Here is a 17,208-nt window from a genome sequence, read left to right as displayed (position 1 = left end):
GGGACATGGCCCTTATCACACTTGTTATGTTGTTGACCCAGTTTTTGATTTATTTCCTCTATTTGAGGGAAAATTGATCTAATTTCACTTTTTTTTTGGTTGGAAAAAACTTGGTTTGGCTGCATGTGATTAACATGTGGAGGCCTTTCTTTTCACAGTGAGAAAATACCAAAATATCTTGGAGGAAAGACAAATTACCAAGTACCATATTGACCCGAATATAAGACAAGTTTTTTTGTAAAAAATAATGTGCAAAAAGGGGAATCTAACCATTGGCACATGATGATAGCTGTCTACTCCAGGACTGCAAAAGCAGAGAGCTCCAGCTTTTTGTAAAGCCAGTGACCTCACTGAGGCTGCAGTGAACTGTCAATCACAGCAGAGACGCAGTGACAGGAGATGAGAAAAGGAGAGGCGCGCTGATTGTCCAAAGCAGGGGTGGCCAACCAGTCAGAGACCCGGAGCCACACAAATTACCGTGGTAATACAAAGAACCAGATCACACACGTGGTCTTACACACACACTTTCACCTTCCTTTCACACATAAGCAAAATGACATAAAATGAAAAGTAATACATTTCCATCTATCTATCTAGATAGCTATGAGCACATGAGCGATTGAGAGGGAGAGAAGTAGAGAAAAGAAACCGAAACTTAAGTATCACTCTCATCACCCAAGTATTGATCAATAGTGATCTCAACATTGGCATCAATACATAGCTATTTTAGATTGATCAGCATACCACTACTCATAATAATATCCATATTTTTTATGAATGCATTGAAAAGCCACACACTGAAAGGCAAAGAGCCACATGCGGCTTACGAGCCACAGGTTGGCCACCCATGGTCCAAAGCAAAGTGGACCAAAAGTTGGGCAAGTTAACAGTCAACTGAGGCAGAGTTAAAAAGCTAAATCAAGATAATGATGGTCAATGCAGCAAATATTATGGAGTTAAGGATTGTAATGTCTGAAGACTACACGTCCAAAAGTCATCTGTAAAAGAAAAACTTAGCGTGATCCTTAAAGGTTATGTTTCCATGATTGTATATAGAGCCAAAAATGAAAGCAGTCACTATTTTTTGATTTTTTTTTCTCAGAATTTTAATAAAAAATAGTTTATTTAATCAAAGTAAATTTTGGTCATCTGTCTTTTTCCAAAGATTGGTCTTGAAAAGAGGGGTAATGTCTTAAAATCGGGTCAATACGGTATTTATGGAGTAGAAACTTTTTTTTTTTTTTTTTAAAGATTCTGATTGTCTAAATTGCTGCCTTTTTTAGTAAAAAAAAAACCATTAGTAAAACATACACAAAATATATGCAAGTAATAAATTTATGCTTCAAGAAATATGTCTTGCACTTTGTCAAACTGCAGTTTACATTTTTGTAACGTTAATTCTTATTGATGGCGTGATTTATTGTTTAAAAACAGTGAAAGACTGAATATGAGTCAAAGCAGTTGTATGCTGCAGCCGTAGAAGCCAGGATGTAAAAATGACAAATGACTCCCAGCTCCAGTTTTGTTGTAGATGACACATAAAGATGACGTGGACGTCTGAGTGTCAGAAAGTTTTATCTGACTTTAAACATAATGTGTGTTTGCCCTGCCAGTGGATCCCTCCTCCAGTAACTTTGGGGTCTCCACGGTGACCCTCTGTCTGACTGGATCACTGGATTAGCAGAGCAGTGAGGGGCAGCTGAGTGATATACTGTGTGTGTAAAAGTAAAGGGCGTTGTGTGGAACACAAGCCAACTGCAGTAAAAGCAGCTATATATCTTGCAGAACAGTCTTTTTTTTTTTTTTTTTACCACATATCTATCTATCGCCTTCGTAGTTTGAGTGTGTCTAGTGTGTGTGTGCGTGTGTCCCAAGTTCCTAAGCTGGAGTCTGGCCCTGCAGAAAGACCCCCTGAGTTGATTTATGTTTAGATTTCATTCCATTCATTCTGTAATGCTGGGTGACTTTCAGCAGGAACTCTTCACCACTAAATCAGCCAATGAAATGTGTGCGATGTGTGGCTGAGAATATAAGCTACGCTTTATAAAAATACATTACTGGCTACTCAAAGTCCTGCTTCACTAAAAGGTTAGGAGGCAAATCTCAAGGGTGGGAACATGCATTAACTTCAGTATCCATGTGACTTTATGTCTGTTCGCCTTTTAGCACATATCTGACCTTGTGTGTGTCTGTGTCTGTGTCTGTGAGAGTCAGAAAACCAGCAGCAGACTCATTTTCCAGATAGTGGCATCATTAAGCTGTGTCTGAGTAATGAAGGCTGATATAGGATCAAGAAGACAACTGCACGCTCTCATCTGGAATTCCTCAGTATCAGCTATCAGTATGGAAAATGGAGTGAATATGGAATAACTTCTGACAAGCCTTCATTCATGTTCATAAATGGTCACAACATGGTTAAAAAAACAGAGGGTGGGTAAAAGTATGGAAGAGGGCCAGAAGATCAAGGGAATTTATGCAAACTTGGTTTATAAAGGGGTCTAACTGGGTTACAAAGTTTTATTGAAAAATCATACCTTTTCACATCCATAAACAGAGTGAACACACCGTAACGGTACGGCCACACCAGATGCGAATTTGCATTGAGGTTACATACAAAGTTGCTTTTGGACGCTGATTCGCTGGTTTGGGCCATCAGACGCCACTACACTCGACCAAATATGCATGAGGCTCTGCCGCTGCAGCCAATCAGCAATGATATTCCCCCACAACGTCATTGATTTGATGACATTGAGGGAGAACCGCCACCTGCTCCGAATCCAACCTTGCTGGTAGATGGAGGATAAAATAATCTGTGCGGTGTGTCACTATCCAGAGTTATACGATAAGACCTGTGTACTCTACAGAGACCGGAAAAAAAAGGAGCAGGCTTGGGTGAAAGTCGCTGAGGAGACAGGTTTTGAAGGCAAGTTCTGTAAATATTCATTTCCAGCTGGATTTGCCTGCGTTTTGACTGTGTTTTCCTCAGTGGAGTTTTGTCGTAAAAGTTGTAAGAGCCTGATAGAGAGAAGAAAGGAGCTGGGCAGGGGCAGAGCCAGGGAAAAGATGGAAATTCTCTGCAGTCCTCTCTTTCCTCAACCCCTTCATTATCCCCAGGGAGACCTCCGGGAACATGGGTCAGGGTCATGGATGAGGTCGCAGGGAACAGCCAGGCAGGGCCAGTGGAGGCGGATTACCAGGCAGAGGCAGCAGACCTTGATTGTGATCTTCAAGGCTTTCACACACTCTCTTGCCATGCTTTTGAAACCACAGCTCATTGTTTTTCAGATGCTCTTTTGGGCTTTCGGTCTTTTAATGAGAGGGCTCTCTACTCCGCCTGCACAGTGGCCTACCATTACAATACAACTAGCAGAAAACAAGTAACACCTAAAGCAAATCCTAAGGATAAAGGAAAACTGGGTATTTAAAAAGCAGTTCAAGCAAACCACTTTGAATGTTTGCTTTATCTGATTACATGTCCATAAACTCTGTTATCCACTCCACCCTGGTGTCAGTAGAGACACACAAACTCAGACAGATTGTTGGACTGACAGCAGCTATGGGAATATCGTAATTTAATCTTGCAACAGCTGGGATATTTTACCTTCATCCAAAAGGAAAGCTTTCTACAGATTACATGACTTAAAGAGCTTGATTGGTTTTAAAACTGTGGAGATCATTCACATAGAAACAACCCCACCAGCATTTTAACATTACAGTCTATCAAACACATTTATGTCTAACACATAAACTAGACAGTTCCATAAGACTGCTGGACCACACACTTATTGTTTGATGATTTCACAGTGGCTCTTAACAGACATGAGATCTCAAAGAGACTAGTTTGATCAAATGTGAATCCAGAAGACAAACAAACATGGAGGATTATCAGTGTCTCAGCCGACTGTCTTTGTTTGTTCTGTTTACCAGTCAATTATAGACACACTATAACACTCAGGAGCAGTATAGTCGTTGTATCAACCCCACACATTTGACAGTTATTCGAATAATGACCAGGAACTATAAGCTTGAAATCAGAAGGTTGCAAACTGGGCCGTTAACCAAGCGAGTGTCAGGCTATTTCAGCTTTTAGGATCCATGAATGATACAGGAGTATCCTTCATGCTTTTTACCAATACTGATAGTTGAGGTTTCTTAAACTTAACAAAAGGGGAAGGAAATAGTGGTATCTCTTCTCTGTTTCCAATTAACCAGAGTACTGTGCTCTCTTCAAGCTTTGCACTGTCTGGGACACCCATCGTAGCTTTACATGATTTACAGCTAAAGGAATTCCTATTGTTCTCATGCTGGCGTTTAAGAGAAACAATATTTCAGCCTTTGTATGAAACTCTCTGTATTAATTGTTGTCTCTTTAAGGCTCTCAAATCTGATTGGCCAGTTCTCTGGAGGCCTGTTGGTCTCTAGCAAACCTTGGTGTCTGACATCTTCAACATGCCATGGACCAGTTTGGAGATCCTTAAGCAATGACCTCATCTTTTCAGTGAGTTTCATGAAGATCTGGGACTATTTTTAAAAGTGATCATATTTAGTACAGACACATTTAAGTATTTCCTCAACATGAGTATGAAGCAGTTTGAACACATTTAGTGCGAACATCCAGCATTGTTACTTTATATCCATATTTAAAATATAAGAAAGCACAATACCCCCTCTTTAAGGTTACCTTCATCACACACCACCATCAGCCTATAGGATATCAAAACAATGCAGGGCTAAAACTGCATGGATATACTTTTTCCACAATGATGCCACAGTGGTCTGTGTAGAAGATTAGCCGGGACTTGGCTTGATTCAAACAGCAGTCACTGATCATTTCCTCAACCGACCGAGTGGATGAGGTAGTGGGGGATGGTGGAAGAAAAATGAAGGAGCATTTTGTGTTTTCTAGGAATCAGACTTCTGGTGAAAGACTCACACATCCTCCATTTACCCCCCTGTCTGCGTACCCCCTTTCTGTGGACTGTACCATAGCAGGTCTGCTTCTGCCCCCATGCTGAGAGTGACTTTATCAATGAGACTCTCTTCTCCAGACTTCAATGAATTCTTACTCACACATTTCCATATTTGCTTCCTCTTCAAACCCTCTTTGCACCTCTGCTCCCACTCACACCAAATCCTATAGTGAATAAGCCATATGTAGACAGTTCACTCTCTTTATTTACTTATCGTTATAAAGGGCGTTGAAACTAAACAGCAATAACGTGATGTGAAACCATTTACACATGAGGTCATTAACTTTGTTTATCTTCTTGGGTGTTTCCATTCAGTTTGATCTGACTCTGACATGTATGATACCAGCAGGCCTGGGACTCTGTGCCAGGTTTGAGACACAGTGAAAGACTTGGTCAGCAACATATCTTGAGCAATAAATGCCCAATCTACTAAAGACAGTCATCAGTCTATCAAACCTTACAGTATAAAAATATAATACTAACCAAAAGCATTTGATCTGAGGTCATTCATAAATGTACAATCCTTGTGTTTTTACATCATTCTTATTTTACCCAACCTATTTCCTGTCCCAGATATCCTTATGACATTGATATGACTGGGGCTGTTATGTCAACTAATAAAACACCTGAAGGATTTATTTTTTAAGCTATTTCCTACATAGCTCTGGTTATTTCTTCTCCACTGCCATGTCTACTGACATCCTATAGCAATGGAAAACAAACACTGTGTGAAGGTGTAGAAGGGTGTGTGTGTGAGTGTGTGAGTGTGTGAGTGTGTATGGAAACTAACATCATTTGCTCTTTGCTCCAGATATTATAGCTTGGGTTAAAGCTAGGGTCTGCAGGAATTTTCGTTATTTGTTCATCAACACAAATTCCAAATGGGTTCCTCTTCCTTGGCTCAGTGCCAGCTGCAGCCCACACCCACAGACTATGTGAACAAACTCACTAGCCCAGCAACCACCTGCAGCATCCCATTTCTAAGTGAGAGAGACTCCAGAGCCATGCACCTGACTTGACATGTTAGCGCAAGCTAATCATGGGTGTTAGGCACATACCTGCTCAGTAGAAAGCCAACTCATATCGCTCCACGTGCCCAAAAGTGAGTGAAAGTAGAGCCAAGCTTCACCCTCATTTAGGAACAAGCTTAATCTGTTTGGCGTTTCATTTCCCTTTGGTTGAGTTTTGCCTCCTCCCTGTTACCTCCACTGTTGTAGCCGTTCAGGATAGCTTCCTCCACTTGCTTTTATCAACACGCAAAGTCACTTGCTGCACTGTTAATGGCTGAGGTAGCCGCATCTACTCTCTGCTCAACAACATACAGGCAGAGGAGAGGGCTTGAGGCAGACACAGGGACAATTAAATACGAGTTTTCCTGTAAATTTTTTTTATTTATTTATTTTTAATATAGAAAATCCTACAGACCCTACTTTTTAAGAGCTGATTGATCCACAGTATGTTTTAATTTTAAGTCTTGCCATACTTTTCTTTTTATCTTCTTTTATAAGTTTATTCGTTTTTTTTGGTAAAGTAATACGAGTGCAGCCTTGTAAATCTTTTCCAGAGTATTATACTTAGAGGTGATGATATCAAAGCAAATATATGTACAATCACAGAAAAAGAAAAGATTTTAAATGCTTTCCAGGAGATTTTATCCTATAACTGTCTGTACACAAAAATATAACCAGCGTTCATTGCTGTCGCTGAGTTTAAAAAGCTTGAAGGAAGAATGTAAATGTGCTTGCTACTTATTCCTACATTCCTAATTCCTTGGCAACTTTTGCTTTTCAATCCCGTATCTGCTGATTACAGGTCTTCAAATCTTAGAAAAATCCAAGGGGGAAAATGCCAAAAGAGACTTTCCATTTGTTTCCATTTTGATCTAAAACCTACCTGAAAACGCATCTTTATCCCAGATCTTTGAAAAACAAATTTGAGAAGTGGTCATAAAAAAGATCACCTCTTTCACCAAAGCTCCTCAAGAAGAAAAATAATATGAAGTACAAGTTGTTTCACATTTAATGTCCCTTTGCATGATTACTGTGTTAGTCTAGCTAAATCGTCAGATCCTGGCAGCCAAAAATAGAAACCTGTGGATTAAGTTTCTGCTCCTTAGTGACCAACACACTGCTGAGCTAATATGGAAACATACTTCCCAGACGTTATTTAAGAGATCTTACAGATGCTTTTTAAATCCATCAGGAAACAGTCTACAGGGGATCAAAGAAATATTTGAATTGTCAACACAGTGTTCAGCAGAAGAAAGTAAAGATGTGATGGATTACGTTCTTGTTTCATGTTGTCACACTGCAGTCCTTTTGTATTACTCACGGAAGAAGTTGTATGGGAAACATTTACACGTTTTTATTGGTATACTTAAATACAGAACTGCAAATAAGTTGAAGGCCTAATGTCTGTGTCAGGGAGAGATAAAGGGATTCTGATCTGATCAACAGCAGTGTGGCATGGCTTGTATTGTCTCGCTGTCAGGGGAGGACAGTCTGAACAGGCTGAGCCGCAAGCTGTTATATTTCTCACTCTCCTTTGCAATGGTCACCATGGTTAAGTTTGTATTTCTGTTTTTCATTTGCATGCAGATTAGACCAAAACCGGAAAAGCAGATTTCTGTTTGTTGCACATTTTGTCCAGATCTCATCTGTTCCTTCACCACAACAGCCGAGTTGCTCTGCGTCTTTTTCCAGCTCTTCCCCTGTGTGTCGGCACAGAAGGACTGATGTTAATAATTTGACTGCTGGAGCCCGTCCTGCAGACCCATATGGTTTCACTGGGATGAATCAGGATTATTAATCGTGCTCTGTTGCCTGTGAAAAATGAATATGATACTTCTATATCATTACACCCTGATCTGGTGAGTGAAATGTCTTGAACACTTGGTCTGGACAACAGCGGCAGGTTATGTCCTCTGTATAAAGAGTCATCATGTCTTTCCAACCCTTTTGTTGAGCCCTTGGCCCCGCTGGAACATGACACATGATATGAAAGGTTCAGTGTTTATTTTATGTTATGCTTCAAACCCCAGCATGCAAGGTATTAAATCACTGCATTGTCAGAATTTTCCTAAAACACTTTCAAAGACAAATAGACCCACACATAATTTATTTTACCTCTGAATAACACAATTGACATATAAATTGATTAGCTTATTTAATTGTGGGCATCCATTCACTTGGATCCAGATTTCAGTTTCAAGCTGATTCCAGTTTGGCTCTCACACCGGTGTTCAGGCGCTCTGTGAGCCAGGAGCTTCTATCAAAGGCAGTTGTAAAAATAGATAAAGCTAGGATATCCTCCAGTTATAACACTGAGGCATTTGATTGGCTGTGATAGACTAATTACATCAATGTGACTGGCCCTCACTTTGAGAAGTGTGCCTTGAAGTTTGCCAACAGCTTCTACCCATTTCCCCTTTCATTTGCTTGGCTGTCAGTGCCCTGTGTGATTACTGTGTGCAAGAACATGTGCCTCTGACAGGTCCTCTATCACTTTGACCAAGCAGTGTGGCTAATCATCCGCCAGAAACATCCAAATATTTTTATAGATCTTTCACTTTTACTATACGTCACAAGAGAAACTGGATCAGACTGCTGTTTACCTTCCAAATATCCTTTAACGGGATTTGTGGCCTCCTAGACCACCTGTAGCCCTTTGTTTAGTGAAGTCGGAGGAAATTAGTCATGTATTTCTAGACACCAGTGATACAAAAATGAATGGGTAGGAAACAAAGATACATTACATCACATTTTTTGTGTACAGGAAAAGTCACAGTAAGGTTATTCTATTAGGTTTCTTGCCAGTAGTTGTAGGGCTCCTAACTTATGGTGCTTCCATCACCCCCAGCAGTGACTGCAAATAGTACAAATGTGTGTTTTCTTCTGACAAGGATGTGCCACTGATTACATGTGCACCATATTTCTGTATTAATCAGAGTAATGACAATATCCTGGTTGCATAGGAGACATGTAAACACCTTATTCCAATTGTCACAACCTGATTCAGCTCATTTTCCTACTGATAAAAACCCAAATATTGTGTCATGTAAATGTGTTATTCAGAATATGCTCCCAAGTGACCTTCTTACAGGTTAATTTTTTACTTCTGTGTGTGTTCGACATGGCGAGAAAACAAAAGACTAGTGCTGTCAGGCGATTAAAAAATTAATCTAATTCATTACGGGATTTGTAATTAATTAATTGTATTTTAATCTCATATCTGCTCAAGGTCCCCAAATAAAGAAAATAAAATCTAGGACATTACAAGACTGTAGTGCATGACTAATTAAATGAATACATGAAGAGAAGATTTGTAAATTCACTTTTTTTTTTTTTTCAATTGACCAATATTAAAATGTCCGTGTTTGCTGCCATTGATGTCTATAGGTGTCAACTGGATTGCAATCGTTTACTGCATCTATAGAAGTAAATTATGATTTTCAGCAGGGGGAGGCGGGGTCTGGTGGAGCTTGTCAATCAAAATCATGCTCATAAACTACTGTGGGTGAGAGCGTTGTGCTCTTTGGATGAGAGGTCAGCATGGATATGAGGAGAAGATGTGAGATGACAGAGGCATAGGGAGACTCTGCAAGTCAGAAAAGTTTACGCAGCTCATGCCCCAACTGAGGATGTGTCGCAGTAGTTCAGAGAGAAAAGTGGAGCAATTGTTAGAAATGACAAAGAAGATCATCGAGAGGATCAAAGGATGGAGGGCTGAGATGAACGCAATAAAAAACGTGCACTTTGTCTGTTTTTTAGATCAAAAACAGAAAGAGAAATATAAAAGAAGAGAGTCCACTCTTCTTAGGTAGTTTTGGTGTTTACATAGTCATAGAAAACTGTATTATTTGGGTCTTAAAAGATCATTCAAGATGCTCTGAAAATGGCCGGAAGCCAATGAGTTCATCTTGTGTTAATTTTTATAATGCGTTAATTTGCTGTGTAATTAATTTATCTAATTAACACGTTAAAGTGACAGCCCTAACAAAGGCCTTGCACTTTTGGAGCGAGGAGACAAAGTCATTCAAAATAATGAAAGAGTTAAATATCTTATTTTACATCCATGGTCGAAAGCACTGTGACAGTGATATTTTAAAAAGAGTGTGCAACTAGTAGGCTTGCAGTCAAGACTGCCTCTGCCAAGACCAAGATACTACCAAGACCAGAGGGTAACAAGACCAAAAAAAAACCCTACATCTTTTTTTTTGTTTGTTTGTTTGAAGCAATTGCCAACAATAAATACAGTTTCAAGTTTATGTTTTTCTTATTTTGCACAAGAAATGAATTTTACATAACAAATGTGAAAAGGGTATGCCCCATAATATGAGATGCTACTTCCAATACAGAAGAGGGCAGTAAATCTCTGTAATTTTGTGCACTGAAAAAATATGTGTATCGACCAAATGAGTTATTAAATATCGGCATATCGGGTGTCGGCAGAAAATCTAATTTTGTGCATCCCTAGTATGGACCTCAATAAGAATATGGTGTGCATGTAAACAAAGTCACTGTCAAACTTGGGGCTTATCTTCATAGTGCCTGACCCACCATGATCAAAAACCTGTTTTTCGTTGGCATGCTAAGATACTTGTTTTTCCCCTCCAGAGCTCACTCTTTTCATCAGTGTGCCTCCTGCAGACCGACACATTATACCCTACGCTGACTACTGTATAGAGGTTGAGCAGGTCTTTAAACTCTCTTTCCCCCTGACGTCATGCTTTTGGGCTGTGACAAGTAGCAGTCCTCCTTCCCAGCAGAGCTGTAGCGCATGCTAGCTCGAGTGAGGTCACCGCAGTAAAACAACACAGAAAGTTTCCTAAGGTCGTAAAAGCCGGCCGCTGAGTGTTTGGAGCACTACAGGAATACGTCCTGGATAATTGGCGGGATAATTTCCGTAGCGGCAGCTGAGGTCAGGCTTGGGCCTCCTTCCCCTCACCGTCCACAGTCCACACATCCAGTCTGAGCCCCTCATCTGCCCTTCCTCCATCGCCATAACATCTCGTCTAATTGCAGTTTTTCCCTTTGACGCCACAATTTGCCCCAACTTTTGGCCGCACTCACCTCATGTGTAGACATTCTGGTCTGTAATAATGTTGTCCTGTGGAGATATGGCTGCTTCTGTGAGATAATGTCTTTTCACTGGCTGTAGGAGAGGTGATTTCAGGACTGACCTCTTTTCCTACGATGGGACTTTTGACCTGGAATGTTTTAATGAGCAAAATGTGCACAGACATAAAAACATAAACGGATGGAAGAACTATATGGTTAAAATCTGATATGATAACAAACAACCTGTACTTTTCTTTTGCCAGTTATTAGTGGCACTAAATAATAAACACTAGATTTTAGAAGCAGGTTTGAAGAGTGGGTTAATACTCTTAAGATCCGAACAAAACTGATGGATGCTTATCATTACCAACTCATCTGTGGAACTCATTCAAGTGTAGTTTATAATAAGACATAAGTAATGCCAAATTTTAGTGAGCAATGCTTGATAGTTACCAGAAACGTAAAAGTATGTAAGATAAGTTTATTTAATAAAAAGTTAAGGATAAAAGAAAAAGAGCTGAACAATATAGATTATTTACACTGCTATACCGTTGTGAAAGCAAACATAACCTTCACACATCAATTTTTAATTAACTGCTGACTTAACTCTGAACACAAACATTAAAGGGGCTGTGAGGAGTTTGAAAGTGATCTTGAAAAGGCTCCCTCCTAGGTATATGGCCGATCGTAATCCACGCTTTAAAACAAGATTATCATCGCCAGTGTGGGTTATTTCCAGTGCTACTTTGTAGCTTCACAATTGGGTTGAGCAAGACTGGATTGATTTACGTTAGTTTTTCCCTGCTTAAAAACATTTTCTGGTATTAATTTTGTAATGATGGTGGAAACAGGAGCCTAACTGTCAGACAGTAAAAAGGACAGAAGAGCACATCAAAGCTAAACCCACATGCAGCAGTTATTCTGCAGTGGTCTATTCAAACTTGAGAGTATATCAATAAAATGAAGAGTGAGGTTGCGTTAGCTCTGCTTGGTAGATGACTGGCAGGACATAACCAGGACAGTCACTAACATTACACTTTACTGACAGGTCTCACAGCTAGGGATTGGTACCTTTCACATTTGAAATTATACAGTACCGATTCCTGGTACCTGGCAATCAGTATCGGTACTCAACAGTACCAATTTTCATTAATTTTTTATGTTTTTGCTGAAAAATATTGATTTGTATGAAAATAAAATGTATTTTTTCTCAATTTAAAATATTGATTCTTCAATATATAACCTTGTAATGCTATGTTCATGTCCAGCATGGAAAATCACCCACTCTTTCACTCCCTTACAGTCACAAGGATGCATTTTGGTACCAAAACATAGTACCTTTTGATTTTACATGAATTGGTACCCGGTACTTTTACAAACTAACAGTTTGCGTGTTGACGCATTAGCCTACGGATACGTCCTAGCACCAGGCTGCTATTAGCACTACCTATAGCGGTCTACTGACGTACTGTACAAACTTGTGTTTGCCTGTTCTGCTTTAAACAACAGCGCTGCGTAACTGTACTGATAAATACCTTACGGCATCTTTTTACCTATCCAGTAAAAATTTGCCTTGAACAAAGAAAACTAATTCCAAAATGAACATACCCCTGGTTAAAAGTCACATTTTTACAACAGTGTGTGTGAGACTCTGGGCCAAAGGGTGGCGAGGTAGTCCAATTAAAACAGATCCTCCTCACAGCATCTTTAAAACCAATATTCACTTTTATAGAGAGTAGAAAAGGGACAGAAAAGTCCACTAATGAATGTTGTCTATGAATTTTTTGTTCCCTAATTGTTTGCCATTTTGGAAGCACAACACTCTACAAGTAATATCAGCAATTAAAAGCTAAGAAAATGTTAACTATTGGTTATCAGATTTGATGTTTTTATGTATATTTTTTTAATATATATGTTTGATAGGGTGTGCATTAGTTATATGCCTACTATTACAGGTTCCAAGCACCAAGAACAAACTTCAAAATGCCTGATGAAAGTCTGAAATACAACACTCATTTAACATCATCAAATTTATTTTGTAAATCAAAATTTTTGAGTATCTTAAAATGACAGCAACTAAGAAATTTCACAAGCTTCTACTTCAGTCTTTTTACAAAGCTAAACTAGTAATCGAGCCACTCAAAGGTCAAGGAGCTTTACTAAAAGGGCAGTAAATTCATTGCTCTGAACAAGCAGCCGTTCATTGTGGTGGAAGATGTAGAAACCTACAGGCTAAAGTTGGACAGCTACTTGAAGCTACTGGAGAAAGCAAACATCAGAGTGTGGATTTGAGACTTTAGAGAAAACTCATTTCTTTGGGTAACATGGTATTGGTTATGTTTGGTTTGAGTATGAGTTTGTTGATTTTGCACAGTTTGCTTGTATTATTTTCTTTTATGCTGAAAAGTGCTGCCAAGAAAAAAACAAATCTTATTACTTTAAAATATTTTCGGAAACTCAAAACTATGAGTTGGTCTTTTGGTTGTTTCTTTTATTTTGTAGTAACTGTCAGTTTTGTAGTTTTTATGTTGCAGATGAACGTTTTACTTGCTGACTATATCTCAACTGCTTCCTTATTTCCCTGTATTTCCTTTCTCCTCTTCCATCGCGCATTGTACTGTCTCCTTCTCTATCACTAACTCCTAAATCATAGCCTTATCTTTATGATTATGAGTATCAAGATGTTTTTTTTATTTATTGGTCTCATCTCTACTTGAGCTCATCTCATCAGCTTCAGCGTTCTGAGCCCCGGCCAGCTCAGAGTGTTGGAGGCTCTGTGGGTGGGAGTTAGTTGCATGCAAGGCACACTCTGAGCCGCGTGCTGTTGGCTTTGCTTCCCTTTAAACCTCTGTAGCTTTCCTCCTTTTGCTCACTCCATTTTTCTCTTTTTTCCTCCCCCTTTTTCTCACAGTTCCTGTGGCGGGGGAAAATCTTACGGTGCGGTTTATTTGTTCTGGTTTGGTGTCGGTTCTCACATGTCCTTGGCAGAATTTCATACCTCCATGACAGTAGCCTGGATAGTGAGGGATTATCATGATATCATGTGCACGTGTGGATGGGTCGAGCTGTTCACACTGATGCCATGGCAGGACTGCTTGCCATGAAGCATAGAGCACAGAGACGGATATTCATGCATTCATGCAGCATGTGATAGAGGCTGTTATTGTTCGCTTTCGAGCAGCAAAGTGCACGACTGCCAGTGCATTTTCCTGCAACAGCACGTTGGTGTCCAGGATCCAGAGACTCATCTTTCCACTCACCTCGTGTGTATCTGTCTTGTTTATGTTCCTCCTCTGAGAGAAACCACGCCGGCCTACAATTCAACTGGTGATTTGAGGGAAATGAATGAGGGGATTTAAAATGAGGGAAGGGCTTTGGAGAAGGAGAGATGGGGGGTTAAGTGAAAGGCAGAGTGGGAGCTGACTGTTTCCATCTACTAATCCTAAATTGCAGCCACTGGAAGACAGCGATCTCCCCCTCACATGTGTTCACCATTAATCCAGTGGTGGTGAGAGAAGGCCAGTTTTCACCAGAGGAGAAAGATGAGACCAGAAAGAAAGTGCCCCACAAGCCTCATATTATTCACACCATATTTATGTGCATCACGTGTGTGTATGCATGTGTTTATAAATATGATGTTCTTATTTTTCCTGATAGAGAAGACACCATCTATGTTATCATACTCAACAAATCATTTCATTTATAACACAGGATGGATACTGTCAGATTAAAGTAAAATATTGCAGGCAAAGTTCAGGCATTCTTCAGCAAAGAGAAAAACTGAAGTAATGTGATTACAGATGTAGCAAAGTTCGCTGAGGACAAACCATAATGGAGTTCAGTTTTCTGCTGTTAAGAGAAACAAACTTGAGTGTATTATTGGTAAATAGAGGTGGTTGAGTCATTCTCTTTTCTTTCCAACCACGATTGGAGATTAGATATTCCATTTCATGTCCACAAATATGTTCTGTTTTTAATTAAAGGGCCAGCCATTTGTTGCTTGGGTCAGCAAAAGCTCTGACACATTGGATCCATTTAGCGCATATTAAACGTGACCTTTCCTTACCCTCTTTTTCTCCATTTTTCCTTCTCTCATTCTCACCAAAAAAGACATAAATGAGAGGATTTATGCTTTTCTCTGCAACTTACTCAGATTATTCTTCCCCTGTTCTTGATCTTACCCTCATTCTCTCTTTCCCTGCTGCTTTGCCATATCCAGCCACATGACATGTGCTGTGAGCAGGAGAAAGTGCAGGGGACCCAGGGCGTGTTGACATGCAGCTCCTTCATGTGATGTATGAGATGGATATGAAACAGGGGAGAGGGATGTGAGCCCCGTTCCAATATTTGGGAGGCACATAAAACATATTACAGAAGGGCTGTAAAAAGAGCCAACATTAGTGTCCAAATTTAAAACATGTCCCAGGTCTCAGCTGTCGTTCACAAGGAGAATAATAGAACAACAGAAGAAAGGAAACTGGCAGCCTGTCGTTCCCAACATGCAGACTTAGTCTGAGACATTGTGTTCAGAGTTTCTGTTGATTCCTTTTGAATTGAATCAAATCAGGGCAATATGTAGGGGTAAAGATTCAACAGATACCATATGAAGGCAGGGGAAAGGGGCCAATATGATAATGTTATAGCATTAATTTAATTCATTCTCGGGGTCAACCTGGATTCAAAACAGATCTTTTTCCACATATTGCTGGCATCCAGTGTTGAGTGTTTTAGTTAAACCTGAATGATCTGAGATATCTATCTCCAATTACTGTTGGGTGGGGGGCGGGGGGATGGGGGGTGGGGGTTGTTTCCAGTTGTTTCCTGGAGGAGCTACAGATCCTATCATTTAAGCATTTAATGTTGGGTGTTGGTTAATACTTTATCATGGTTAATACTTTATCATTAATGAATGTGTGCCAAGCCCTTATACAACCTACATGTCTAGTTTAGTTTGTTGAACTGGCCCTTTAAAAGATGACTTATTTAGTGTAAATATGTAGGCATTCTCAGTTTTAAATGCATTTAATGTGTCCAGTCAGTCAGCCTCCCCCTCCACAGGGTCCAGGACTGAGCTTCTTCAGGAGTCTGTTCTGTCTCTTTCTCCTGTATCCTGTCTGCTCACAGCAGGTAAAGTTTCTCCAATGTGGCGTTCATGTCCGGTGTTAGATTTGTTAGTCATGTCTGTGAATAGCATAATGCTACTCTGCCTTCTGGTATTCCCTCTGTTGCTGGGTTAGCACGACTAGCTTGTCCATCTAAATGGAGATAGATCTTCCAATTCCAACAACGATGGATGGAAGGACAGGTCGATGTCATCACTTCTTGGCTCACACTTCAGTACCAGCACGCCGTCCTCGCCTCCTTCTCCTCAACTTGTGGGGAAACATTAGGCCTTGCACCAGTTAGCACTGACATGCTACAGGCTGCTAACAGCTGAGCTCATATATAAACAATGCAGCCATGGTTGCATGTAGAATCTCCAGACAAACACAGAAGCAAAAAAAAGGAAAAATATGACTGAAGACATAACCAGTTTGGTGTCCATGACCAACAAATGAACCATTCAAAGTGATGATCCACTCCAAGTGCAAAGATAAAGAAAACAAGATGAAAAAATACAAGAAACGGACAAAGAAGAGAGAGCTGCTGCAACAAGCAGCCGCAACAGAGCGGCAACCAAGTATATATATATATATATATATATATATATATATATATATATATATATATATATATATATATATATATATATATATATATATATATATATATATATATATATATATATATATGTATATATATATATATTTGTGTGTGTGTGTAGTTTAAAAATTTAAAAATTGATGTAGGTCAAAAGTAAACTTAGACTCTTTTGCAATCATTAACATTGCTGATGCATAATTATGTAGAGCACATTATACATCTATATTTTTACACACTACAAATTCAACACCTGAAGTGTGGTTCACTTAAACTGCCTTCCTGATCATCAAACCCCACATTCAGCCTCACTGCAATCCAATGAAAGAGCCACATAGACACTGAAAATCCAGCAGGGCTGGTAGCTTCAGGTAGCAATCCAAATATACAGAGGTATTCTCAAACAACGCTGGCCTGCCAACTACAACACCCCTCTGTTTATTTATATATTTATCTGGATTTCCTGTATACTTGTTGAG

At 39.6% G+C, this 17,208-nt stretch overlaps 1 protein-coding gene across 1 annotated transcript in view; it reads left to right on the top strand.

Moving 5' to 3' along the window:
- znf469 (zinc finger protein 469) overlaps positions 1-17,208 on the top strand; it is a 214,936-nt gene that overhangs the window by 47,092 nt on the left and 150,636 nt on the right. The window lies entirely within an intron of this gene.

The sequence above is a fragment of the Halichoeres trimaculatus genome, unplaced genomic scaffold (genome assembly GCF_033239565.1).
Source record: "Halichoeres trimaculatus isolate MK-OKI-2021-1 unplaced genomic scaffold, fHalTri1.1 fHalTri1_scaffold_10, whole genome shotgun sequence".
Lineage (NCBI taxonomy): Eukaryota > Metazoa > Chordata > Actinopteri > Labriformes > Labridae > Halichoeres > Halichoeres trimaculatus.
The sequence above is the reverse complement of the archived record's forward strand: the minus strand, read 5'-3'. Positions and strand labels throughout refer to the sequence as shown.